Genomic DNA, 26756 nt, shown 5'->3' on the forward strand with positions numbered 1-26756 from the left:
CTTTAAACTTGCAATTTTAAAACACAAGTTTAAAGGCTTAGAGCAAGACATTTATCATTATCAGGAGTGAAAGTAGTTACAAAGGATCAGGGCATCGAGTTAGTTCCTACAGCCCACCAAAGTTTTGTATCCGGTCCGCCAATCAAAAGCACGAATGGTTTGCCTGCGTGCAGACCTCTGTCGAATTGGAGCGCAGGGGAGGCGGGACTCGCTGGGAAGACTGGTGGCGTCAATCAGGGGCGCTGACCAATGGGAGCAGGGCAGGGGGCAATGCTCACAGAGCGCAGGGGAGTCGGGACTCGCTGGGAAGACTGGTGCTGTCAATCCAGTGCTCCCTGCCTGTGTTCGACCTGTGGAATCAGCCTTGGAGTGTGTTGGTGTGAGTAGAACAGATAGGATAGTGCACAGGAAAGCAATGCTAGAACTGGAAAGGCAGGACTTCTTTAAGCCAGAGCAAACTTTTTTTTTATAGGCAGACATAACAGCTCTCCAAACGCCCTGGTTTCTCTTAGAGTGTGGGGTTGGCGCCGAGCGACAATGTGTTTCCACTCCTGGTGCATTTTAGGTGGGGGGGAGAGAGAGGGACAGAGTTGCGGGGAATGAGAGAGAGGGGAGGGGGAGAGGGGAAGAGGGGGAGAGGGAGAAAGGGAGGAGGGGGAGAGAGAAGCGTGAGGAAGAAAGGGGGAAGAGAGAGAGGGGGGAGATGGGGGGAGAGCGGGGGGGTAAGAGAGCGGTGGAGAGGGGAGAGAGAGGGGGAGGTGGAGAGAGTGGGATGGGGAGGGGGGAGAGAGGGGGAGGTCGGAAAGAGGGGGAAGAGGGAGATGTGCAGAGGTGAAAGGGAGGGGTGGAGGGGGGTGCAGGGGGTGAGAAAGGAATAAAGGGGTAAAGAGGTTGGGGGGGAGAGGAAACAGAGGGAGGGGGGAGGGTCACAGGAGGAAAGAGGGGGACAGAGAGGGGGGAGCGAGAGGGGGACACAGAGGGGAGAGGGATGGACACAGAGGAGGGGGGATGGGGAGAGGGAGAGAGAGAGAGAGAGAGAGAGGAGAGGGGGATGGGGAGAGAGAGAGAGAAAGGGGGATGGGTGGAAAGAGAGAGAGGAGAGGGGGATGGGGAGAGATAGAGAGAGAGAGGAGAGGGGGATGGGGAGAGATAAAGAGAGAGAGGAGAGGGGGATGGGGAGAGATAGAGAGAGAGATAGAGAGACAGAGAGCGGGATCAAGATCACTCCTGACAGATGGACATCTATCCGGGTTCTCTGTATCGCTACATCAAGTGTGCGGGCAGAGATTGACTACCGGTGCAAGCAAAAACAATGCCAGGTATTCACTAAAGAGGGAAAAATGTGTTTTAAATCGGACTGTGTTTTGATGGCATTAGGTTGACTATACACTTTATATACAGATTAATTTAAGTTAATTGGCACAACATCGAGGGGAGAAGCGAGGAGAATTTTTTTTTAATGCAGTTCATTATAATGACTTGGAGTGCACTACCTGGAAGGGTGGTAGAAGCTGATTTGATATTAACTTTCGAAAGAGAATATACACACACATACACACTTGAAAATGAGGAATTTGTAGGGATTTGGAGAAATAGCAGGGTATTGGAACAAATTGGATAGCTCTGTTAAAGAGCCGAAACAGACACGATGGGCTGAACAGCCTCCTTCTGTGCTGTTAATCTATGATTTGTATTACTATATTGTAACCAAGGCCAAACCTTATACAATCCTATTAGAACAATCAACATCCATATAGAAATGTGAAGTGATACCAATAAGGGTATAATAGAAAGCTATATCCAAATAAGAGACCAGCAGTCAGATCTGCATATGCAACCAAAATTTATCTCCTCGTGTCTGTTCCCACTAACCAGGTATTTGTGCACTTCACTTTAAAAAAAAAAGATTGCATTCTGTAGTGATTGTTTCTTTTTTGACAGACTCAAAGAGCAATAAAGGCTAGAAATTATGGTTGGCAAGAACAGAGGTCAAAAGCTTAACACTTTTTTATGGCATTCCTGTGTCAAATATTTTAATGGAGACATTAATGTATTTATTATTGTCTCTGTTAAATGAACAAAGAGAAATCATAAAATTCCATCAAGTGCTCATCCACTACTATCGCAAGTGTAAATTCTAACCTTGCGTAGTTTAATGTTTTAAAAACAGAAAATGTTTGAAATGCACAGCACATTGATCAATATCGAAAACAGGAAAACAGAGGTGAAAGTTTGTTTGCAACTCTTTTTGTTTTGATCTTGTAGAATTGTGCTCAACCCTTCCAAAGTTACTAAAAAATAAAAATTCCTTATTTAAAATAGTTGCATCAGCATACTGTAATCCAACTAACCCCCTAGATGCTTCTGGGCTCCGATAAGGGGACACGAGTGATAATGAGCCAGTTTTATCCACTGAATATAAAAAGAAACTTGCTGGTTAGGATGACTACAGCTGGAATGTTTTTCAGTTTACATGATATATATGTTAGATTTCCCTGAACAAAACAGGATCCCGTAAAGCTGTATTAAGGTTCCTACAACTAGATTTAAATATTTAAAATATCAGAATTTTAAAAATTCTTTCACAGATGTGGGCATCGCTGGCAATACCAGCATTTATTTCCCATCCCTAACTGTCCTTGAGAAGGTGGTGGTGAGCTGCCTTCTTGAACCGCTGCAGTCCATGTGGGGTAGGTACACCCATAGTGCTGTAGGAAGGGAGTTCCAGGATTTTGATCCAGCGACAGTGAAGGAATGGCGATACAGTTCCAAGTCAGGATGATGTGTGGCTTATAGGAGAACTTGCAGATGGTGGTGTTCCCATGCATTTGCTGCCCTTGTCCTTCTAGGTAGTGGAGGTCGCAGGTTTGGAAGGTGCTGTCGAAGGAGCCTTGGTGAGTTGCTGCAGTGCAACTTGTAAATGGTACACACAGCTGCCACTGTGCGTCGGTGGTGAAGCTGGTGAATGTTGAAGGTGGTGAATGGGGTGCCAATAAAGCAGGCTGCTTTGTCCTGAATGTTACCCAAGATAAAGTAATTTAACTATAGATGAGCGTCTGGGTAAATTTGGATGACAATCCAGGCAGACGAGGTTAAGGGGTAATCTGATTGAGATGTTGAAAATAACTAAAGAAATTGATGGACTAGGTAGAGGGGCGATTGGCAAATTGGACATCGCAAGGAAAGTGGAGGGGGTGAATGAGGCATCGCAGCGGAGTGATTGGACATACGGGGGGTAAGAAAAATAAATCGGACATTTGCAGAAGTCTGATGGTATGCAGGTAAGCCTGGAGGAAATATTCCTGCTTCTCACGGCCCACAAGCAGCACAATAAAGACACTTACCTCCAGCCCTTCTTGCCTCTTTTTACCTGACAGGATTCCTGAGGCCCATTTAAAATAAAAATCCTGTTAAAATGGAGACATGTAGCCTCCTTAAAAGATTTCAGTGACTGACCCATCTGAAAGGCAGATCTGGTTTATGTGTGTATCATTGACATCACATTTATCAGCATTTTTAAGGTGAAATTGTTTAAAACTATGCGTGCTCATTTTTAATTTAAAAAATACACAATTTTTTCTTTGAAAAAATTGGAACAAGACTAGAAAGAACTGATGGGCTGATCCAAGTAACTATTATGAGGCAACTTATTGTTGACCTGCTATTTATTTCTTGTTTCTTCCACTATTTTCCCTGTCTTGTCTATGGACACAGGCAGCCATACAGTACTGCACTCACTAAAGTAGCCAATATCCAAGTGTACGAATAGACAGTCGGAAATTCAGCCTGAATGGCATCTCTGCTGAGCCCAGGCCTGTTCTCACCTGACATCCGTACATGTTTTTCACTAGGTGCCACTAGATCACAAACAGAAGTGGAAACTCTGCCTGATTTCCCCAATCCCCAGCTCAAGGGTCTGAAGCAACCAATAGTACCTCAACTGCCTCCCCTCATCAAGGCCAGTTACTTAAACAAACCCAGGATCAAACCCAGGACCTTGCTGAAAAAAGATCAGAAAATGCTGCAAATGCTCAACAGGTACTTTGCAGCTCTCTGACCTCAATATTTACTTTAACAACTTAGACCTAAACTATGGCTCCTATTTTCTCTCTGGCAGGAAGTGCTGACAATGTGGGATGGATATGCTGGAATTTTTCAGGGTTGAGAGGAAGGAGTGGGTTGGTGCTTGGATTGGGCACTCTGTCAGAATAATGTGCTGGTGAGGCAGTCTACACACAGTGTTGACCTGCCTTTTTTTCTTCTACAAGGCTCCTGGAATACTGGAACCCATTCAGCTTTGCCAGTTTTTCATGCATCTCTTTCCACCAACTGAACCCCCACCTCTTTGGCCATTCCACAAACTTTGTGTGTCTCAATGGGCTGGACTTTTTGGCTGGACTCAGACTCCAGGTCCACATGGGGTTCCCGAGTCTGCCCATGTCATCGCGCCCGCCGGCATAACCTTCTGAGAGGTGGGATCCAAATTGGCCGCCTGCGTGCCCGCAGTCGACAGGTCCCGAAGGCTGGAGGGCCAGTCACAGGGCCGGCAGCAATGACAGGCTGGCATCCCCATTAGGAGAGGTATGCAATGCCAAGGCAGGCAGGCGAGGGAGAAGGCACCTCCAAATGGAGGTGCCCTCATCTTCCAGCATAGAATTAATAAACTAAAGAGTCCCAAAGCTGGTAGGAACATTGAGGTGGAGGGGGAACCCTTCGCAGGACTACTAATGCACAGGGCTGCAGTCTTATACAAGAACACAAGAAATAGGAGCAGTAGACCATATGACCCATCGAGCCTGCTCTGCCATTCAATACGATCATGGCTGATCTTGGGCTTCAATTCCACTTTCCTGCCCGCTCCCCATATCCCTTGATTCCGAGAGACCAAAAATCTGTCTATTCCAGCCTTAAATGTATTCAATGATGGAGCATCCACAACCCTCTGGGATAGAGAATTCCAAAGATTCACAACCCTTTAAGTGAAGTAATTTCTCCTCATTTCAGTCCTAAATGATCAGCCCCTTATCCTGAGACTGTGCATCTGGTTTTAGATTCCACGACCAGCTAAAACAATCTCTCAGTGTCAACTCTATCCAGCTCCTTCAGAATCTTATATGTTTCAATGAGATTGCCTCTCATTCTTCTAAACACCAGAGAATATAGGCCCAATTTACTCAGCCTCTCATCACAGGACAACCCCTCATCCCAGGGACCAATTTAGTAAACCTTTGCTGTACAGCCTCCAATGCAAATATATCCTTTCGTAAATGTGGAGACCAAAACTGCACAAGTACTCCAGATATTGTCTCACCGAAACCCTGTACAACTGTAGTAAGACTTGTTTATTGTTGTACTCCAATCCCTTTGCAATATAGGCCAACATGCCACTTGCCTTCCTAATTGCTTGCTGTACCTGCATCCTAACTTTCTGTAATAAAAACAGAAAGTGCCGGAAATACTCAGCAGGTCAGGCAGCATCTGGTTAGAGAAGCAGAGTTAATGTTTCAGATCTGTGACATTTCATCAGATGAAGACAAGAACTCTCTAAAGAGAACAACCCTAGCTTCTCCAATCTAACCTTGTAACTGAAGTCCCTCATCCCTGGAACCATTCTTGTAAATCTTTTCTATAACCTCTCTTAAGTGTTCACATCCTTCCTAAAGTGTGGTGCCCAGAATTGGACACAATACTCCAGTTGAGGCAAAACCAGTGTTTTATAAAGGTTCACCATAACTTCCTTACTTTTGTACTCTATGCCTTTATTTATAAATCCCACAATCCCGTATGCCTTATTAACTACTTTCTCAACCAGCCCTGCCACCTTCAATGATTTGTGCACGTTTACCCTTGGGTCCCTCAGCTCCTGCAGTCCCTTTAGAATTGTATCCTCTATTTTATGTTTCCTTCCCTTGTTCTTTCTACCAAAATGTATCAGTTCACACTTCTCTGTATTAAATTTCATCTGCCATGTGTCCACCCATTCTTCCAGCTTGTCAATGTCCTCTTGAAGTCCATCACTATCAGTGTCATCTGTGACTCAGTTGGTAGCACTCTTGCCTCTGTCTCACAAGGTTGTGGGTTCAAGTCCCACTCCAGGTCTTGAGCACAAAAATCAAGGTTGAAGCTCCAGTGCAGTACTGAGGGTGTGCTGCACTGGTTTTTTTTGAATGAGAAGTTAAACCGAGTCCCCATCTGCTTGCTCTGGTGGATGAAAAATATCTCATGGCACTATTTTGAAGAAGATCAGGGGAGTTATCCCTGGTTTCCTGACCAATAGATATCCTTCAATCAACATCACAAAAACAGATTATCTGGTCATTATCACATTGCTGTTTGTGAGCGTTTTCTGTGCGCAAACTGGTTGCTGTGTTTCCCACATTACAACAGTGACTACACTTCCAAAAGTACTTCATTGGCTGTAAAGCACTTTGAGACATCTGGTGGTCATGAAAGGTGCTATATAAATGCAAGTCTTTTTTACTCACAATTCACAATACTTCCAAATTTTAAAACTGTGCCCTGCACATCCAAATCTGGATGGTTTTGATGATGAGTCCATACCTGTAATGACTTGTCTATTTTCTCCATAGACACAGCCTGACTTGCTGAGTATTTCCAGCATTTTCTGTTTTTGTTCAGATTTCCAGTATCTGCAGTATTTTGCTTTTTGTTTGAGGGCCTTCCTAGTCTATTTGGCCTTCTATTTACCCACTGAGCTAACAGGGGAGCTGATCCATTAGCATTTTCATTACATTAAACCATTGCTTCATGGTTTTTCACTGATTAGATTTTATTTCTGATGCCATCTTTTCAAACCACAGATGTGCCAAGGTGCAAAGCAATGGAGGCCACATGCATTGTGCCATGGCATGGTAAGATGTGAGTATCCACATAAGGTGAGTTCCTGATCACAGCAGTACTAATTGTGGGCAGATGTGGGACTTCCCAACAGGAAGGAAAGGAAAACTGCAGGGACAGAATCAGCCCCAGGCCACTCTTGCATTGCTCCGAGTGGATGGTTTTGCTATTGTAATGACAGAGGCCTAGGAAGCAACCGTCTGCCTATTGTTTGGATCAGAAACAATAAGCAGAGCAGTGGCACTCAAAAAGGAGAAAGGGAGCAAACACACGCTCTCAAAAATAATTTTTTAAAAGTTACATTGCTGTCAAAGTAGCCATGGCAACTGATTTTTGGCTTTGATACAGGCTTCTCTTTCAGGGCATACAGTCTATTATCATAAGGATATGTATTCACAGAAATAAGCAAATACTCCATGCAACGTAATGACTCAATTATGCTTGGACTGTCTGTGGAAAGTAACCAATCGGGGCTGAATAATGGAGGATTAAGCACAGATAAATATTCAGAAGTTTTCCACAATTATTGTTTGGGGTGCTAGCACCAATTCATTGTACCTGGGCTGCTAAGGAGTGGCCTTGCACATATGACCTTCAATACGTTGCCCAAGTGGCTGTGTATAAGTAAGGGCCTTGAGGATGAATGCCAGCTATTTATTCAACAATGTGAATGTAGTTTCACGAGACACTCAGAAATGCACACTTTCTAGCAGGGGTCACTGGATGACAATGAGGAACAGGAATCCTAGCTGTTGTTTTTCTTCCATCTCTTAGCCCTGGAAGTGCTGAGACTAATTGCAACACTCTGCCATAACCCTGGTTTAGATCAGCTAACCAAGCATAAACCAGATCAAGGTAGTACCTTCCTGGTCTACATGACTCTGTTCCACAAGGAGCATCAATTCATCAGCGAAGCCCTCTGGAGTACAGTCATTTATTAAAGAAATGCATAATAATATCTGAAAGTATAGATACGCAACAACATAGAAAATTTGAACGTCAAAACAACAACAAATATTTATATCGCACATTTAATGTAACAAAATGTCCCAAGGTGCTTCACAGATGTGTTATAATGCAAAATTAGACACTGAGCCACATAAAGAGATATTCGGGCAGATAGTCATAGATTTGGTCAAAGAGGTAGATTTTAAGGTGCGTCTTGAAGGAAGAGAGGTAGAGAGGTGCAGAGCTCTAGGGAGGGAATTCCAGAGCTTAGGATCTAGGAAACTGAAGGCACAGCCACCAATGATGGAGCAATTAAAATCAAAGATCTTCAAGAGGCCAGAATTAGATTAATGCAGATATCTTGGAGGGTTTTGGGATTGGAGGAGATTAAAGAGATAGGAAGGGGTGAGACAAGGAGGGAAGTGGAAACAAGGATAAGAATTTTAAAATTGAGGCATTGCTTGACCGGGAGCCAATGTAGGTCAGCAAGCACAAGGGTGTTAAGTGAATGCGACTTGGTGCGAGTAAAGACACAGACACCAGAGTTTTGAATGACATCAAGCTTATGGAAGGTAGGACATGTGTGTTGGAATAGTCAAGTTCAGAGGTAATAAAAGCCTAGATGGGGGTTTCAACAGCAGATGAGCTGAAGTAGGGACAAAGTTGGGCTATGCTATGGAGGTGGAAATAGTAATCTAAATGATGGCATGAATACGTGGTCAGAAGCTTACCTCGGGTTCAAATATGACACCAAGGTTACAACGGTCTAGTTCAGTCTCAGAGGGTTGGATTCAGTAGCTAGGGAACAGAGTTTGGAGGAGAGACAATGGCTTCAGACTTCCTAATAATTATCCAGTACTGGATGTTGGACAAGCAGTCTGACAATTTAGAGACAGCAGAGGAGTCGAGAGACATGATGGTGAGGTTGACCTGGGTGTTGTCAGTGTACATGTGAAAACTAACGCTATGTTTTTGGATATAAATGCCTGGAGATTGAGAGGTTGAGGATTTGGACTGCGACTGGAACCCAAATCAAGGACTCTGCAAATGTTTACATTGGATTGCATCTGTAACAACAGGTACAGATGCACATTTGTTCCAAATCTTCAGCTATCCCAAATCAAAACATACAATGAGAGACAGTGAACCTGTCGCATGTCAAACATTATCAATACTGGAGTGCACACATGCATGGTCTGCCTGAATGGAATGAGTCCAGGTCTGTGGCAATCAACTCACTGAATCCCAATTTGGCTGGTTAATAATTTTTTGGGCCACATTCTGTACTACTTTACTTTGGAGAGTGGGCATGTACAGCAGCAACCTTTTTTATTACTGTGTATTAAATAAATGAATAACATGGAGGAATTTGGATACATCCAAGGTTAATTATGGAGAACTGCTAATATCATCCATCCAAACAGGCCTGAAGCATCAGTCAGAGTTAAGCATAGAGTGCCAGAGTGAGATACTTGAAATACTTGTTGGAACACGGTTGGGGATTGGCACCAGGGAAGCTGAAGTAGGCGTACAGGTAAACCTTCAAAATTCATTGAAAATGGTTTGGGCCCACAGCAAGCCGTTACTCAAGGATGGTCAAAGAAACAGTGAAGGGACAAGCTTTGCTTAAGTACATAGAAAGTAAGGATTGAGTAAAAGCCAGCAATGCTGCTCCTTCCATAGACCAAGTGCAATCTACTCTAACCTAAGGAAAGATTAAAATCAATAGTCCCTGATCAACAAGGGTGACATGTGTCTTTCAAAACAGAATATATTTGATTTTTTCCCCAGTGATATCTTTAGCTCAGATGTAAGAGCCCAGTGTTCTCGATTATAAGCTCATTAATTGGAATGTACCAGAGAATCACCAAGAATAGAGTCCTTTGATGCATAAACTGCACAAATATATTTCAACAAAGCCTGTAGCTTGTCTATCATCAGAGGAAAGTCCTGAAAATTTTCAGTCAGCCTCCTGAGAATTAGGGTCAAAGATTTCAATTCTTTGTAAACTTTTGATTCGCAGAAGCTCCAATTAATTATACACAGTGCATTAAAAAGTCCTTTTTAATCCGTTATTTTAAAGCAAGGTTGATTTTACAAAGTTGGTCTGAATATCTGCCTTCCTATTAACTAAATGATGATTATGCTGATATTAAAAATTCAAGGTTTATTTACAAAAGTACCACACAGTAAATGTACTCTTCCCAATTTGTAGCATAATAAAAAATATATTTAATATTAATATTGCAGAATATGAAGAGGGTGTAACCTGAATCCCAAAGACATACATATTCCTAGACTAACTTATTTTGCAAACTGCCAACTAAAATCAAGAATTTGTCCCATGCCATAGTGCCAAGTCTGAGCCTACAGCTGACTGCTGATTGAGCAAACAGTTACAAGCTAGAGGTCTGTATACAGTTGGCAGGATGCCCTCAATCTGTTATCCTCAACATAAACAGATCCTGAAACTCTCACTCAATAAGGCTGAAGTAGGTACAAAGCAGCGTGATTCAATGCAAGCACAACATTAATTTCAACTCTTGGAAGAAGGCAAAATACTCTCCACCTCTCTTCATAAAGGATAAAAAAATAAACTAAACGGCCATTCTCTCTATCCTACTGCTGCCAAACTCAAAAGTTTTAAATTATGAAATCTTTTTTTATTGATCAACCCAAGTACAGGACCAAGCCTCACTGCAGAGAACACCACTAAGTTTGAAAAGAGTGGGCTAAAAAACATAGATAAACTTTGGTGGCTAAGTTACATTAAACTTGAGTTTTAAAAACCTGCAGATTTAAGTAGAAGAAAAGCCTGAGGGAGATAAAGAGCACCATCATTTTCAGAAACTGTGAAAGAAAGAGTTAAAAGTACAAGATGATCCAGTGAGTCTTAATTTCAGTATAGTGATAAATAAGTTTCAAATATAAAATCCTGAAACTACTGTTTCAGCTAAACGTGACTGCAAGAAACATAGGGGTTGAAATGTTCTCTTTTTGTGGATGCTGGCAGTATTCTCAGTGGAAAGTTTAGTGGCTGCTGTACTCTACCATGGCACAAAGTAGTGATTTTCTTCCCCTCTATTTTGTGCATTAAGAATGCCAGTGGTATTCTGCGAAGATCATTCAGCACACAGATGTAAAGCACAGGGGAAATATATATAAAGGACACAGTATGGCTCGCAGGTCTAATGCTTCAGGCTTATTTGTGACAGAGAAAAGTTTATACAATGGCTGATTCTGTGGCTCTCAAAATACTCCTTCCTCACAAAGGAACAAAACTCAAGTCCCAGGTGGTATTTCAGCAAAATTGATTACTGAGCTAAAGCAGAGAGTTTATATCCCTGAGTACAGAGCCATCGAGAGTACAAGCTGAGGAATTACCTTTACAGAATATCAGGCACACTCAGGGCTGGATAGCAGTGAACCAGCAAGCAGTGTTCTCCTGTAAATAAAGTGTTCATTTGAAATGAAGCCCAAGACTTACCCTTAACTATTTCATGAAACAATACTGAATTTTTAAAATTGTTTCACAATGGGGGGGGGGGGGGGGAGGAATCATCGTCTGACAGCAAGAAGGACACCAATTCCAGAGAATCGTCTAGAGACGGACACATTATCCAGATAGTATTTCTAAACCTATAAGGTAGTCTCCTGCAGACTGCAAGATTCTGACGTTTCTACCCTCAAGGAGTACAAATGCTCAACAATTTACCTTCCTCTCCAGTTTTCCTCCCGCTCCTCCTTAAGGCTCAGACTCTTGCTGGGCTCTGGTACTGAGCCGCTGACAGCCCTTCCAGTACATCTTTTAAGTGGTCATTCTGTCATTCTTCATGTGTGAGACGACATTGATAGGCTATTCAACAGTGGTGGTATCACAGCTGAGCTCAAACCTGTTCTTCTCAAGACATGCATTCACACAACTTTTCCTAAGGGTTGTTGGGATATGATCAGGACTGTGAGTCTTGAGGAGTGTTTGCCTCTCTAGTGCAGAGGCCAATAGTAGAGCTCCATTCCCAAAACAGCTGTAGTTGGGAAAAGGACTGTAGTTTAGATTGATAATATTCCCCTTCCCACATTAAGTACTGGTCTCCTTTCAAACATTCTGCCTCTTCCCTTCCTACCATTATGATCAATCACTTTATCGGTGCTTACAGGCAAGATAAAGGAAAGCAGACCATCACAACACAAGTCTAGCACCAGAGGTATTTATTGATGAAAAAAACAGAACCAATCTATTAGCTTACTATGAAGTATGTGGGATGGGATCAGTCCAGATTGCACTGGCCTGAAGAGTTACCTTTAAAAACGCAAGGAATTGACTAAAGTTTGCCCTCAAGGCAAATTACTTTCATCGCTCGTTCACACAACTGAGCCATCAGCAGGTTTGAAGTGAATTTCACCAAGCATTTAAAGGAAGTAAGATATTCATCAATTTTCTTATCTTTAAATATTTAACATATGCAAGATGTAATCTATCTGATTGTTGTCTATGGAGCTGGAAGGTGATCAGGCATTTTTCTTAGGGTTCTGTGCATGTTTAAAATATTTTTGTACCTTGCCCCCTCTTCTGAGTTCTCCCATATTTTCCCCTCCTCACCTGAAGATACTGACACATGCTGGGCTGCAGTTCCTCACTCTCCACTAACTAATTCTTCATGGGTAAGATGGCATAGTTGGTGCTTATGTTACGACCAAGGCATGAGGAGTGCACTGTTTATTCTAGTCCCACTTCTCCACAGGTCACAACATATATTTTAAAATGTTCCCACTTATCGATATGGTCAATCATATACTCTATTTTTCCCAGAATAAAATACACCAACCAGGTTTCTTTAATGAACAAAATTATTAATTTATTATAAAACAAGTCTTAACCAGTAATGAAGTAAAGCATAAACACACAGATTGAAATTTTAAAGTTCCCTTTTTACCTTAGTGTTATGACCGACCGCTCCTGTCCAAGCCCCAATCAAAATATATGATTCTGATTGTGGTGGGACCAATGCACTGTTAGTTCAATCCCGTCATTCCACAGATAGGCTAACATATCATTTAATAACTTTCTAAATTAAAGAAAAACCCAGCCAAATTGTACCATCTATTAACCCCCGAATGAGGCTAACCAAATCAGGTGTCTTTAAATCAACAAATTAACTTTTTAATTAGAAGAACTAAATTCTTAAACGCTATGAAGATATAAACAACATTTAAAAATAGAAAAAATTAGAGTCCTTGCAAATTTACAGTCCAATGTTGCTCGCAGTCTTCACAGGATGTTGCTTTCCATCTCCAGCGAATTTCAACAATTAACGACTTGCAAACACTTTCAACAGAATCAATCTGATTTTTGAGTTTTTGAGGGATAAAAGATTGTCACAGTCTAACTTCCCTTTCTTAAATTTAAATTACCAGACATCTCTGTTTTGGCTTGATGTTTCAGAATTTTGAGAGATAATAATTAAACAGACTAAAATCCTCTTCCTTCAGTTTAAATGGTTGAGAACTCTTTTTCAGGTGTGTTCATCGCAGCTGTCTAGGTCTTCTATCTGAGTTCTGTTAGCACAAACTGTCTCACTAACAGCCAATTCAAAACTCAATTGTAACAAATGTATTGCATCCGACTCACTCCCAGTGGCTATATCTATGGTAATGAGAATGCACTCTTTGAATCGCAGTCTCCAAATGGCTGTTTCTAATGGCAACCAAAAATGCACCTTCCTATAACTCCTAAGGCTTGCCAGCTCTTAAAGCAATACTGATCCCCTGCAAGCCTTACAGGCAAACTGCATACTCCAAAAAAAAAACTACAGGACCATGACACATAGCCCTTCACACTCCCTCTCTCTCGCGCACGCACGCACGCACACAGGAAAAATAAAAGGGATTTTTGTTCAGAGCTCTGTTGCAGAATAAAAACCCCACTTGGGCTGAATAGTTACTCCTTCTTGAAGGTAGGTGGTAGGGAAATATAGGGACAGGTGGGGATGTGGTAGGAATATGGAATTAGTGTAGGATTAGTATAAATGGGTGGTTGATGGTCGGCACAGACTCGGTGGGCCGAAGGGCCTGTTTCAGTGGTGTATCTCTAAAACTAAACTAAAACTAAAGAAATGTTGTGTTCCAAAACTGGCATACATTCTGGCCTCCGAGTACCAGTAGACAGGTCACTGGGATCTTTTAAAACAGTTATTTTCAGGCAGAGTTGAGAATTGATTTAGCAGGTGTTTCTTTAAACATTCAGCAAGAATCTGGTCTCTTCCTCCGTGACACTTCTTCAGCAGGCTTGACTTTATCTCATTCCATGAGGTAAAACACTGACACTAGAACCAAAAGCTTGTAAGTCTGCTGCTCTTTCAGGTGCTCTGTTGCTCCCAGGGGTTTTTCTGTCACAGCTCGCGTGACTGTCACTTCTCTGCACACATCTTCCTCAATTACCAGAATTTCTGTTCTATTTTTAATTTGAGTCATGTGAGAACCAGTAAACATTGTTGCCAAACCAATTCTTTCAGTGTCCTATTGATGACCCTCTTGAAAAAAAAACTGGTCCAACATTTCTTCAGTTTGACTAAGAATTCCTCAAAAAATATTTTAACAAAAACCAGAAGCACTTTCATAACACTTAGCAGGAATGACGGTGGGAGGGGAGAAATCCAGCCAAACTGATCTTATTCTCATCTACTGCCTACATATTTGTATATTGCAGTGAGTCACTGCATAGTGACCAGGGTCAGATCCCCGGCAGCTGGTGTTTGACCCTCCTTAACCTGGAGAAGATCCAGTCATTGCAACACCACAACCATTGCCCTAGTTGAGATCAGCTAAATCAGCAGAGACTGGGATTAAATCTACAGCCTTACATACAAACATACGAAAATAACAGGAAGGGAAAGACCAGCTGGTCCATCAAGCCTGACCCACATGTATGATGCCTGGAGCATCATGACTAGACACTCTATACCCTTCCTCCACACACACCCTGTCAACCACCAACCCCCCTTCCCACACCCACCCCCCAACCCCTGCTGCAATGTAATTTCTTGTGTGAGGTAACATGACTTCGTACAAAACTATTTATACAGCAAATCATTGGGAAAGGTGTTTTGCATCCTTCATGGTAAAGGAAGAAGGGAGAATAGAATAATTTTGATGCATCTGCGATACAGCAGCTGAGCAATGGAAAAGCCAACAGCAGCCTTGTGCCAAGACCTAATAATACTAGAAAAATCTATCATTGCCTTTTGAACACATATTATCTGCTTGTGAGGACTGTGGGCTGTCCAGAAAATCATCTGGTCCAAACAAAAGTCAAAACCCTCCCTCTCAGAAGTGTTTTGACTGGGACAAAGCCCCATTCCCACCTCTCCCTCCACTTTATGTTGTTGAACCTCAGAGGATAGTTCAGTTATGCAATGGTATTGTAAATCTGGTCTACTAATGGTAGAAAATTATTGTGTCTTCTACATGGGAACTCCAAGTCAGCCTACAATTTGGACAACTGATCAATGGCACACTGAAAGACAGATTATCTACGTACATAAAAGATACTGTGTTTTACATCATGTGTTTTACATGATGTTTGGGGGTGGGGAAGAAAAGTTGGCACTATAATGTTATTGGCTCAGCATATCTTGGTCTCTCTCCAGATACACAGAGTAACAGACATTTGATACAAAAAGATGAATTAAAGTTTTAGTGATATATGGATTTTGAAATCTTGAATTTATAAACTGTCTAATCCAGACGCAGTGCATCTCCCCACATCAAGCCGCTGTCTCATTTCTACCCGTTAATCGTTTCCCTGGAGTTTTGAGAGAATTCATGTTTCTTTCTTTTACTTGATGAGTCTACTGTGTATGTCTCCTCAACACATTCCTAAGATAGACACTGGTCACAACAGTTATCTGATATACTGCTTCAATCATGGTGCCAACTTATAACAACTTTTCCGCCATATTGTTATGTCAGGACTGGATGAGCAAAGTGCTCGTCTTGTCTCCGATAGCTTATTTTAATAGCAAAAGTGGCCCAGGAAAAGAGAAGGTTGAGAGGTGACATCATTGCAGCTTTTAGGACTTAACAGGGACTAGATAATGTAGGCCATGACAAGTTGTTTCATCTTGTCCAGATCAGTAGAACCAGAGGACATCGTCTGTGCTTGAAGGTGATAAATTCAGAACTAATCTGTCGCACATTATTTCAGTGATCAAATAGTCAATCTATGAAACAGGCTTCCCAGGGAGATAGTGGAAGCAGACAGTACTAAGTCATCCAAATAAAAGATTTCTTTCAGAAAATAATACTTCGGGATACAGTATGTGAGTAATTTGAGACATGATATATGTTAAGTGTAGCATGCTTGGATGGAATGGATGACTTTGCACCTATGGTTCCAAAAGCTTTCTGCCATTGGGAGTTTTCTTCACCTCATGTCTGGGTCTGTTGCGACTAATTTATAGATTGATTGCTATGATCAGTCAACAACTCAATTAGCATAGTATCATGAGACCGCCAAGGAAATAGAAGACAAATTTGATGCACCTTGGTCATTTTTCATCTAGAAATTCCCATGTCACTTTAAAGTTATTGCATTGTTAAATATTTGACGCAAGAAACCTATGTTCATAAATACTCAATAAATCTTTACTGCTTGGGGGCTTCTCTGCTGTCTCATTTAGTTACTACACTGCCAGTATGGAATGGAGTGATGCTGACCAGGAAGGTTCCAGGTTCCTTCCCAGTTCTGTGTTGAGTTAGCTGATCTCTTGCAGGATAGCACTAGGGGTACATCTATAGAACCATAGCTCAGCAGTAGTTTGTGTTTTCCAAAAGAGAAGCAGAGAGAAAAGTATTTGTTGACCAATTAACACAGAGTTGTAACAACTGTAGGGCAAGATGATATCATGTACTGGAGTACCAGTGCAGCTGTGGAGGGATATGGAAGTGAATTTGAGTATGCTGCTGCAATATCAATCTTTGATGCACATCATTTGAGAATAATTCCAAAGCTGACAGCACAGGCAGGAATTTTGCCACAGGCTTCAGGACCCATCATCAGGTTTCCATGACCCGCTGTCAGGCTCAAATGGGGGTCAGAAGCCAGCACTGTGTGGGGAACACTGTGATTTTCCCCAAATTGGCCAATTAGTGGCCAGAGGGTGGGCTCGTCCTCCAATTAAGGACAGAGCTCGTGAAGCTGGAGGGCAATAAGAGGCTCTCCAGCTTGAAAGGAGCAGAAGCCACCCTTTCAAGGTAAGTGAGAGAGGGCGCCCAAAGATGGAGTCGCCCTCTCTCCAACTTCTTTAAATTTAAAATAAAAAATCGACTGAGTATCCGGGCCACCATCGTGGAGGGGCAATCCCTTCACAGGACAGCCTGCAGCAGGAGCTGGGCAAGCACGGTTGAAGGCCCTGTCAACCACAGTGGAGGGGAATCCTTGGTTCAGGAAAAAAGACATATCAGAAGCACTGTTGCAGAAGGTTGCATCATCAGAGCAGATGTGTTGGAGATGGAGAAACTGGGAGAATGGAATGGAGTCCTTACAGGAGGCAGGGTGTGAAGAAGTGTCGTCGAGGTAGCTGTGGGAGCCAGTGGGCTTGTCATGAATATTAGTGGGCAGCCTATCCCCAGAGATGGAGACAGAGAAGTCGAGGAAGGGAAGGGAAGTGTCGGAGATAGACCATGTAAAGGTGAGAGGATGGTGGAAATTGGAAGCAAAGTTGATAACGTTTTTCAGTTCGGGGCAGGAGCAGGAAACGACACCGATACAGTCATCAATGTACCGGAAAGAGAGTTGGGGGAAGGGACGTGAGTAGGACTGGAACAAGGAATGTTCGACATATCCCACAAAAAGACCAGCATAACTAGGACCCATGCGGGTACCCATAGCAACACCTTTTACTTGAAGGAAGTGAGTAGAGTTGAAGGAGAAGTTGTTCAATGTGAGAACAAGATCAGCCAGGCGGGGGTGGGTAGTGGTGGATGGGGACTGGTTGGGCCTCTGTACAAGGAAGAAGCGGAGAGCCCTCAAACATTCCTTTTTTAAAATTCATTCATGGGATGTGGACATCGCTGGCCAGGCCAGCATTTATTGCCCATCCCTAATTGCCCTTTAGAAGGTGGTGGTGAGCTCTCTTCTTGAACCGCTGCAGTACATTTGGGGTCGGTATACCCACAGTGCTGTTAGGAAGGGAGTTCCAGGATTTTGACCCAGCAACAGTGAAGAAATGGCGATATAGTTCCAAGTCAGGACGGTGTGTGACTTGGAGGGGAACTTGCAGGTAGTGGTGTTCCCATGCATTTGCTGCCTTTGTCCTTCTAGTTGGTAGAGGTCGCGGGTTTGGAAGGTGCTGTCTAAGGAGCCTTGGTGCATTGCTGCAGTGAATCTTGTAGATGGTACACACTGCTGCCACTGTGCATTGGTGGTGGAGGGAGTGAATGTTTGTAGATGGGGTGCCAATCAAGCGGGCTGCTTTGTCCTGGATGGTGTCGAGCTTCTTGAGTGCTGTTGGAGCTGCACCCATCCAGGCAAGTGGAGAGTATTCCATCACACTCCTGACTTGTGCCATGTAGATGGTGGACAGGACAGGGGAGTCAGGAGGTGAGTTATTCGCCTCAGGATTCCTAGCCTCTGACCTGCTCTTGTAGCCACGGTATTTATATGGCTACTCCAGTTCAGTTACGGTCAATGGTAGCCCCTAGGATGTTGATAGTGGGGGATTCAGCGATGGTAATGCCATTGAATGTCAAGGGGAGATGGTTAGATTCTCTCTTGTTGGAGATGGTCATTGCCTGGCATTTGTGTGGCGCGAATGTTACTTGCCACTTATCAGCCCAAGCCTGGATATTGTCCAGGTCTTGCTGCATTTCTACACGGACTGCTTCAGTATCTGACGAGTCACAAATGGTGCTGAACATTGTGCAATCATCAGCGAACATCCCCACTTCTGACCTCATGATTGAAGGAAGGTCATTGATGAAGCAGCTGAAGATGGTTGGGCCTCGGACACTACCCTGAGGAACTGCTGCAGTGATGTCCTGGAGCTCAGATGATTGACCTGCAACAACCACAACCATCTTCCTTTGCACTACTTATGACTCCAGCCAGCGGAGGGTTTTCCAACTGATTCCCATTGACCTTAGTTTTGCTTTAGCTCCTTGATGCCATACTCGGTCAAATGCTGCCTTGATGTCAAGGGGAGTCACTCTCACCTCACCTCTTGAGTTCAGCTCTTTTGTCCATGTTTGAACCAAGGCTGTAATGAGGTCAGGAACTGAGTGGCCCTGGTGGAACCCAAACTGAGCATCACTGAGCAGGTTATTGCTAAGCAAGTGCCGCTTGATGGCACTGTTGATGACACCTTCCATCACTTTAGTGATGATTGAGAGTAGGCTGATGGTAATTGGCCGGGTTGGACTTGTCCTGCTTTTTGTGTACAGGACATACCCCCTGGGCAATTTTCCACATTGCAGGGTATATGCCAGTGTTGTTGCTGTACTGGAACAGCTTGGCTCGGGGCCCACAGTACCCCACAGCTAGGGGTGCAGCAAGTTCTGGAGCACAGATCTTCAGTACTATTGCCGGAATACTATCAGGGCCCATAGCCTTTGCAGTATCCAGTGCCGTCATTTGTTTCTTGATATCATGCAGAGTGAATCGAATTGGCTGAAGTCTGGCATCTGTGATGCTGGGGACTTCAGGAGGAGGCCGAGATGGATCATCAACTCGGCACTTCTGGCTGGAGGTTGTTGCAAATGCTTCAGCCTTATCTTTCACACTGATGTGCTGGGCTCCCCCATCACTGAGGATCGGGATATTTGTGGAGCCACCTCCTCCAGTTAGTTAATTGTCCACCACCATTCACGGCTAGATGTGGCAAGACTGCAGAGCTCAGATCTGACCCGTTGGTTATGGGATCGCTTAGCTCTGTCGATCGCATGCTGCTTACGCAGTTTGGCACACAGATAGTCCTGTGCAGTAGCTTCACCAGGTTGACACCTCATTTTGAGGTAGGCCTGGTGCTGCTCCTGGCATGCCCTCCTGCACTCTTCATTGAGCCAGGGTTGGTCTCCTGGCTTGATAGCAATGGTAAAGTGGGGGATATGCCAGGCCATGAGGTTACAGATTGTGGTTGAGTACAAATCTGCTGCTGCTGATAGCCCACAGTGCCTCATGGATGCCCAGTTTTGCATTGCTAGATCTGTTCAAAATCTATTCCATTTAGCACGGTGGTAGTGCCACACAACATGATGGAGGGTATCCTCAATGTGAAGGTGGGACATCGTCTCCACAAGGACTGTGCGGTGGTCTCTCCTACCAATACTATCATGGACAGATGCATCTGTGGCAGGCAGATTGGTGAGGATGAGGTCAAGTATGTTTTCCTCTCTTGTTGGTTCCCTCACCACCTGCCGCATACCCAGTATAGCAGCTATGTCCTTTAGGACTCGGCCAGCTCGGTCAGTAGTGGTGCTACTGAGCCACTCTTGGTGATGGACATTGAAGCCCCCCACCCAGAGTACATTTTGTGCCCTCGCCACCCTCAGTGCTTCCTCCAATTGCTGTTCAACATGGAGGAGTACTGACTCATCAGCTGAGGGAGGACGGTAGGTGGTAATCAGCAGGAGGTTTCCTTGTCCATGTTTGATCTGATGCCATGAGACTTTAGGGGTCCAGAGTCGATGTTGAGGACTCCCAGGGCAACTCCCTCCCTATTGTATACCACTGTGCCACCACCTCTGGTGGATTTGTCCTGCCAGTGGGTCAGGACATACCCGGGGATGGTGATGGCAGTGTCTGGGACATTGTCTGTCAGGTATAATTCCGTGAGTATGACTATGTCAGGCTGTTGCTTGACTAGTCAGTGGGACAGCTCTCCCAACTTTGGCACAAGCCCCCAGATGTTAGTAAGGAGGACTTTGCAGGGTCGACAGGGCTGGGTTTGCCGTTGATGTTTCCGGTGCCTAGGTCGATGCCGGGTTGTCCATCTGGTTTCATTCCTTTTTGTTGACTTTGTAGCGGTTAGATACAACTGAGTGGCTTGCTAGGCCATTTCAGAGGGCATGTAAGATTCAACCACATTGCTGTGGGTCTGGAGTCACATGTAGGCCAGACCAGGTAAGGACAGCAGGTTTCCTTCCCTAAAGGACATTAGTGAACCAGATGCGTTTTCACAACAGTCGACAATGGTTTCATGGCCATCATTAGACTAGCTTTTTAAATTATTAATTGAATTCAAATTCCACCTTCTGCTGTGTAGAGGTGTAGAGAGATTGGACGTCCATAGTGAAGAGGAGGCGGTTACGGCCAGGAAACTGGAAATTGTCAAAATGACGTAGGGTGTCAGAAGAGTCACGAATGTAGGTGGGAAGAGACTGGACCAGCGGACAAAAGATAGGGGATAGGCTGTACACCATCCACCATTACCCACCTCCACCTGGCTGAACTTGTTCTCACATTGAACAGCTTCTCCTTCAACTCCATTCACTTCCTTCAAGTAAAAGGTGTTGCTATGGGTACCTGCATGGGTGCTCGTTATGCTTGTCTTTTTGTGGGATATGTTGAACAGTGGCGCAGTGGTTAGCACCGCAGCCTCACATCTCCAGTGACCCGGGTTCAATTCTGGGTACTGCCTGTGTGGAGTTTGCAAGTTCTCCCTGTGTCTGCGTGGGTTTTCTCCGGGTGCTCCGGTTTCCTCCCACAAGCCAAAAGACTTGCAGGTTGGTAGGTAAATTGCCCATTATAAATTGTCCCTTGTATAGGTAGGTGGTAGGGAAATATAGGGATAGGTGGGGATGTGGTAGGAATATGGGATTAGTGTAGGATTAGTATAAATGGGTGGTTGATGGTCGGCACAGACTTGGTGGGCCGAAGGGCCTGTTTCAGTGCTGTATCTCTAAAACTAAAACTAAACTAAAAACTACTCAGGCCCCCTTCCCCCAACTCTTTTTCCGGTACATTGATGACTGTATCGGTGCCATTTCCTGCTGCCGCCCGGAACTAGAAAACTTTATCAACTTTGCTTCTAATTTCCACCCTTCTCTCACCTTCACATGGTACATCTCCGACACTTCCCTTCCCTTCTTCGACTTCTCTGTCTCCATCTCTGGGGATAGACTGTCTACTAACATTCATTACAAGCCCACTGACTCCCACAGCTAGCTCGACTACACTCCTTCACACCCTGCCTCCTGTAAGGACTCCATTCCATTCTCCCAGTTTCTCCGTCTCTGATGCATCTGTTCTGATAATGCAACCTTCTACAACAGCGCTTCTGATATGTTTTCCTTTTTCCTCAACCGAGGATTCCTCCCCACTATGGTTGACAGGGCTCTCAACCGTGCTCAACCCATTTCCTGCATTTCTGCCCTCACCCCTTCCCTTCCCTCTCAGAACCGCGACAGGGTTCTCCTTGTCCTCACTTTTCACCCCACCAGCCTCCACATCCAAAAGATCATCCTCTGCCATCTCCAGCGTGATGCCACCACCAAACACATCTTCCCCTCCCCTCCCCTGTCAGCATTTCGAAGGGATCATTCCCTCCACAACACCCTGGTCCACTCCTCCATTACCCCGACACCTCGTCCCCTTGCCACGGCATCTTCCCATGCAACCGCAAGAGGTGTAATACCTGCCATTTTACCTCCTCTCTCCTCACTATCCAAGGCCCCAAACACTCCTTTCAGGTGAAGCAACGATTTACTTGTACTTTTTTCAATTTAGTATACTGTATTCGCTGCTCGCAATGCGGTCTCCTCTACATTGGGGAGACCAAACGCAGATTGGGTGACCACTTTGCAGAACACCTCCACTCAGTCCGAAAGCATGACCCCGAGCTTCCGTTTGCTTGCCATTTCAACATTCCCTTCTGCTCTCATGCCAACATTTGTGTCTTTGGCTTGCTCCTGTGTTCCAGTGAACATCAATGCAAGCTTGACGAGCAGCAGCTGCTCTTTCGATTAGGCACACTGCAGCTTTGTGAACTGAACATTGAATTCAATAACTTCAGAGCATGACTGGCCTTTTTTTAATATTTTACTTTTTAACCATGTGCCTGCTTTTTATATAGTCATGTAGTTGCTCATTATTCTGCTATTAACAGTCTCTCTGGACTAATGCATTGTCTTTCTCCACAAGCATTAACACACGCTTTGCCTTTGTCCCAGGACAGCTTTGTTATTTAATCCAAAACAAAAACAAGAAATGCTGGATTCACTCAGCAGGTCTGGCAGCATCTGTGGAAAGAGAAGCAGAGTTAACGTTTCGGGTCAGTGACCGAAACGTTAACTCTGCTTCTCTTTCCACAGATGCTGCCAGACCTGCTGAGTGAATCCAGCATTTCTTGTTTTTGTTTCAGATTTCCAGCATCCGCAGTATTTTGCTTTTATTTTTGTTATTTAATCACCCTTTGCCCTATCAAACACCTTCTCCTTTGTTCTTTCCCCCCTCCCGACTTCACTTGCTTAAAACCTAATTCTTTTCTAACCTTTGCTAATTCTGAGGAAAGGTCACAGACCTGAAAGTTAACTTTGCTTCTCTCTCCACAGATGCTACCAGACCTGCTGAGTATTTCCAGCACTTTTTGTTTTTGTTTAAGAATATTTCTGTGGCAACAATAGTTTAAACGCAACTGAGGGTTCAGAGTTTTGGAATAATTACTGGATGTTTGCATCAATGAAGGTATTGTTATCTTGGGAATGTGACGTGAAAAATACTCTTCTGTGTAGCATACAGAGGGGGATCCATCAACATAGGCCACCACAATTCCAATACAAAATCTTCAGCACAGTTTGAATTTTTTTTTTAAACTCTAAATATTTTCTCCCCTCCCCTCTTAAGGGTGCTGATTAATGCTCAGACACAGGTCTAAATGTGTGCTCTCCCAAGTGGCCAATCTTTGTCTCTGAACCCAGACAGTGAGAGATGGCAGCCTATTGACTCTGAGGGACATAAAAGCTGAGCCCCATTTTGTTCTCAGCTGATGTCCGCAGGCATGCACTTTCCAGAAAGGGTAACTCCACGGTGATCAGGAGCAGAAACCTCGGCTGATTTTTATTTTCTCCTCCCTCGCCTGGGAACACTGAGACTAACCGCAGCACTCCTACTGCTATGCTGCAGGGGTCAGCCAACTCAGTGTACAGCAGGGCTGAATTTTAGACCGTTCTAGTCTGCATGACTCGGTTTAAGATGAGGCCAATGAATTGAGGCTGACATCGGGAGCGTGACAAATCCAGCAAAATTCAGCCCTTTGAAGCAGGCTTCTTCCAGTTGTTCCAGGAACTGCGACTATCTGAAAACTCAATTGATCTTTGTAATAAAGAACCTGCTGCTGAATCAGTTAAGATCATGGTTGTTTGAAGCATCTATTATCACCACCTTTGCTGAAATCACAAACATTGCAGTATAAACACTCTTGGCCTCATATGTAGCAGTACTTACCAAACATTTTTTTCATGCCAGCTAGGAACTCTAGATTGCACACATTGCCCAATATTGCAGTCTGATCACACAAGAATTTTATCATTCTTTCTGACGCATCAACCAGGGAGTCAAAACTTGTCAGGTCTGCATGTTATCCTGAAGGTCAGTTATCAGTTGTGAAATGGATATGAACTGGAGCTTTTTTTAAGCAATAGATACAATAATAATTGCATTATTTAGAATTAAACACAAAATGTAAATCAAAGTTGTTTTTTTAAGATTAAAGGGTTTTGCAGGACCCCATAAGGATTATAAACAGAGGGGTACATAGCAATGCAGTCAAGATAGCATGATGTTCCTGACTTTTAAAAATTTACCATTAAAACCTAAGGTAGACACTTAACAATGTGATGACATTGCCCATGAGAGCATAAACATTTCTTTGTGTAGGATATAGGGTCAAAATATTGCCTCCTGTGCCACCCGAAAAAAAAAGTACTTTTTCCAATTTATTCTCAGGATGTGGGCAACACTGGCAAGGACACATTTATTGCCCATCCCTAACTGAACTGAGAAGGTGGTACTGGGCCTTCTCTTTGAACTGCTGCAGTTCTCGTGATAATGGTGCTTCCACAATTGTGTTAGGCAAGGAATTTCAGAATACTGACCCAGCAATGATAAAGGGTTGCTGATATATGTCCAAGTTTGCATAGTATGTGACTTGGAGATGATGGTTTTTCTATGACTTTACTCCTCTTGTCCTTCTAAATTGCAGAGGTCATGGGGCTGGAAGATGCTGTGGAAGTAATCATGGTGAGCTGCTGCAATACGTGCAGTAGAGCATAAGCGCTGCAGGCATAGTACCCTGGTGGTGGAGGGAGTGGGTAGTGAATTCATTGTTAGGGGTGCAAATCAAGCCGTGCTCTGTCCTAGTGTTGAGTTTATTAGCATTGCTGCATGAAGCAATCCTCACATATTTAACAGCAACAGCACACAGTGGTTAGCACCCCAGCCTCACAGCTCCAGCGACCCGGGTTCAGTTCTGGGTACTGCCTGTGTGGAGTTTGCAAGTTCTCCCTGTGACCGCGTGGGTTTCTGCCGGGTGCTCCAGTTTCCTCCCACAGCCAAAGACTTGCAGGTTGACAGGTAAATTGGCCATTGTAAATTGCCCCTAGTGTAGGTAGGTGGTAGGAGAATGGTGGGGATGTGGTAGGGAATATGGGATTAATGTAGGATTAGTATAACTGGGTGGTTGTTGGTCGGCACAGACTCAGTGGGCTGAAGGGCCTGTTTCAGTGCTGCATCAATAAATAAAATAAAAAACACCTGACCACATTTTTGACCGATTGATCCTACGAGCTGATGCTGTGATTCCTATGATTCTTTTATCCCTCCTAAAGATATATAGATAGATTACCAATGATGTAGAAACTTTTCCATTCTTTGAATGATATGAATCCTCCATACATCAAGCTCCCATCCAGCATTCTGATTCCATAGACACTGTATAGTTTTTTTTTGAATGGAGGCATGATTAGTGTTAACTGGTTGATTAGGTTTAGTTAGCTTCAGACCAAAACAAACTGGTCCAATAGTGCCGGTCCTGGGTTTTAAATAAAATGGGTATAGGAAACCATGTGTGGCACAGCCTACCCGCAGCACAATGATACTTTCATGTGCATGCTCAGCATATAGTTTTGCTAGATCATACCAAAATGGGATATACTTCTCCAGCATGGGGAAAATCTTTTGAAGAATGAAACCCTACAAGGGAGATAGCTGTTTCTTTACTGCAATCATTGTAAGAACAGTACTGTCTGACTTCTGGTTTGAGTCATTGTTGGATTTTGAATATCCTGTACAGGAAATAAAGAAAAAATGGTAAGAGAATCATACCAGAGCATAGGAGCTGGTTTCAGAGTGACAACAGCTGAGGTCAGTGAGCAGGATGTATATTCACTCTCTTTAACGAGAGCAATGAAGGAGAACAAATTGTAAAAGAAAAGCAAAATAAATCTTTAAGGAAGACTCACTGAGTGCCCAATTTTAATTTTCTGTAAGTGAATGGGATTTGAATGGGTTTAAATTGGGTCCTCAGTTTTCGACTGGTTCAGTGACTAAAGCACAACATGATGTGACGCTGAGCCATATAAACCAGGAAAGTACCAGGTTTGAGCTAAATTAGTTGACCTCAGCTGGAATGGTGGTTGGAGCTCTATATTTGGTCTCAGTGGTGCTTAGGCTAACGAAGGGAAAAATATCTGTCAGCACTCCTGATCCTGATCGCTGTCCAGTGGCCCTGCTGGGGAATGTTCAAACTGACATGTGACAGCAGGATCAGGCTTGCCTGTTTTGTGCGCTTTGGTTGATACTGACTGCTAAAGGCTTAGATATATAATGTGGTCAGTTGGATGGAGATATCAGTGAATTTTGCTTTCATCAGAACCGTATCAATGTCAATGCTTTCAAAACAGTAGAAGAGAAATTTGTGGGAAAAAAAGATAAATCTTTACAAAAAAGTACTGTGGGA

The 26756-nt window shown here is 43.7% G+C and overlaps 1 protein-coding gene across 6 annotated transcripts in view; it reads right to left on the bottom strand.

Moving 5' to 3' along the window:
* The window catches only part of ror1 (receptor tyrosine kinase-like orphan receptor 1), a 304997-nt gene that overhangs the window by 34188 nt on the left and 244053 nt on the right, over positions 1-26756 (bottom strand). Inside the window, exons 3-5 of one of the 6 annotated variants that reach the window (XM_068037319.1) lie at positions 24245-24424; positions 11522-11831; positions 7721-7817 (exon numbers count right to left, since the gene is read on the bottom strand). The exons of 2 other annotated variants lie outside the window; for them this stretch is intronic. The gene's annotated coding sequence lies outside the window, so the exon portion shown is untranslated. The remainder of the gene's footprint in view (positions 1-7720; positions 7818-11521; positions 11832-24244; positions 24425-26756) is intronic. 3 more of the 6 variants (XM_068037318.1, XM_068037321.1, XM_068037320.1) reach the window with 3 other exon arrangements.

This window comes from Heterodontus francisci, chromosome 8 (assembly GCF_036365525.1).
Source record: "Heterodontus francisci isolate sHetFra1 chromosome 8, sHetFra1.hap1, whole genome shotgun sequence".
Lineage (NCBI taxonomy): Eukaryota > Metazoa > Chordata > Chondrichthyes > Heterodontiformes > Heterodontidae > Heterodontus > Heterodontus francisci.